Genomic DNA, 2,653 nt, shown 5'->3' on the forward strand with positions numbered 1-2,653 from the left:
AGAAGCTCCGGCGCTCTTTCCTTCTCTCTTCGTCATCTTTCAGGTTTCAATTCCATGAGTACACTCTTCCTGCAAAGTTTTAACAGTTTTAAATTTTTTCAAGGCATTTTGAGCAAATATTCTTTGCTGAACGTCTGGTATGCAAATAAGGACGCGTTTGAGATCTTAGTCCTGTAAATCCTACCCATTTTAAATAAGTCCAAATTAATCTTCATATTGTTAAATAAGTCCTCTGAAAGTTGTTTGATAGCAGTCTCCATGGTGTACCCAACCAAAATAACCAGCAGAAATTTAATTCACGGGACAAATTAATAAAAAATTTCAAATATAATGAAAAAAAGGGAAGAAATGATCTAATCTTCCATCAAAATCAAGCCGAGGTGAAACATAATGTTCAGCAGATTCTTTACATTTTGAAGATCAAACTGGCACATAAGGTAAGCGTACGTGACAATGTAGTCAATAAGGAAGAGAGAATGCGCATTAAGAAAAATTTGTAAGTAAATAAAGGTAGCTGTAGGAATTTTGTTGTTTTGATAAGTTTATATTTACCGCTTGCTTGGTAATGAAAAGTTATATCCTCTCTTACCTATAGAAAAAGGGGGAAAGCAAGACACAAGGATATATGAGAAATTAATTTTGGACAAAAAAATCATTGTCCAAATAATAAGACGGATGATGTGTATTTATATATGACATCATTGATCTTGGTTTGAAGCCTAAAAAAATAACACATGTCAATTTAGCTCATAGGCTGGTCCCACAAATTTTGTATAAAAAAGTAATGGACTTGCTTGTTTACATAGAAGTAATTATGAGATAACTAAAGTAAAGAAAGTAGAGGCTACTTATACTACTTCCGAGTAAAAAAAAATATTTGTTTCTCTAAAAACCTACTTTTAATACTTTCTTAAACGCTGATGTGGTGTCTGCGTGTCATACTTCCTAAATATTTTTTTACCCCTTAAGGCTCAGAAGTGTTGGGGATTCAAAAGAATCAAATCGAACCATTGCCCTTCCGGCCTTGTGTTTGAGAGTAGGAAAGTAGGAAAAATCACAGTAAATAAAAGATAAAAACTTGCAATAAAGTAAACAAGAAAGAACACACCAGATTTTAACGAGGTTTGACAATCATGCCTACTGAAGAGAATACAGGAAATACCGAACAGACATATTTTGGCGATGTCTGGTAGACCACAACATCATGTGCGGTCGATCGGAAACGTGCACGTAGGTTGGGAGGTCTCTGGACTTTTGCCGGTCGACCGCAATGTCAGGTCCAATAGACTGGCCAAACCCTGTAGTGATTATTGGTTTATGTCATTGGTTTCGGTCGACCGCACGTGTCTCTGTGGTCGACCGTGAGTCAGGTTGGGCCTGATTTTTGCTTTTCTGTTCGCTTTGGGTTTGTGTTTTAATATATATTGAAACACGATTTTTTAGGGTTTCTGATAAGAGATTTGAGATTGTACTGAGTATATTGAGAGGGAGAACTTATGAATAAGGAGAGAGCTTTGGTTTAGGGTTTATTTGTGAGCTTTTGTGAGATTATAACCCTTGGTACTCTTCTTGATTTAGTGGAATCTCCACATCCTTTCGCCGTGGACATAGACAAATTACCGAATCACGTATATCTCTGTGTTTGGTTTGATTTGTCGTATTTTGGATTGGATTGTGCTCGTGTTTGGCTTGGTTATCTTCTCTCATGCTTATGGACTCGTTTGGTGTGTGAGCACGCTTCCTTATAGGCGCACAACAATTGATATCAGAGCTCCGATTTTAGATAAATGGTTTTGGCATTAGGTGGAGGAAGATTTATCGTGGAAACTTAGTTCTTGAAGTTCTAAGCTTCGATGGAGATAGTGTTTGGGGTTGCCGTTGAAGATTTTGCTTTCCTCAGGTGCTTAGGATATCTATTTAGAATCCGTTCTAGGGTTCAGTTGGGTAACTTCTAAATTCTATCAAGTTTAAATTTTTCTCTACAATTTGGAATTTGTGAATATGGATGAAGAAGTTGGTGAAAGCAGTAAGATGGCTGATACAGTTCAAGTTGGTTTTCAGAAGACTAAAATTAGTATGGTTAAATATGACGACAAGATCAATTTTGGGTTGTGGATGAGCGATGTTTAGGATGCGCTCAATGCTCAGAATTTAGAGGAGACCATCATGGTCCAAAGAGGCCACCTAAATATGAAGAGTCGATATGGGAAAAGATGATTAGGAACGCTTGTGGGGTGATCAGGTCTTGTTTGGAACAGGAGCTAAAATATGATGTGATTGGGGTAACGTCTATAATGAAGATGTGGGAAATTCTCAATAACAAGTATCTTACGAAGAGTGTTGAGAACATATTGTACTTGCTGCGTATGTTACTTAGATTTCAGGTGTCCAGGGATACCTCACTAGCAGTTCATGTGAACAATTATACTAAGTTATTGTCGGACTTGGCGAATGTTGATGAAAAGATATCGGATGAGTACAAGGCTATTATTCTTTTGGGCTCCTTACCGGATGAAGAGTATGATACCGTTGTGCTTACTTTGTTGAATGGAGATTTTCTATCAGATATACTAAAGTAACTAACGCTTTGACGAACTATGATTTGAGGAGGAAGGACAAGGAGACTTCCCGCGTTAGTACTTCAGAAGAGGCC

The sequence above is a fragment of the Asparagus officinalis genome, unplaced genomic scaffold (genome assembly GCF_001876935.1).
Source record: "Asparagus officinalis unplaced genomic scaffold, Aspof.V1 AsparagusV1_Un627, whole genome shotgun sequence".
Lineage (NCBI taxonomy): Eukaryota > Viridiplantae > Streptophyta > Magnoliopsida > Asparagales > Asparagaceae > Asparagus > Asparagus officinalis.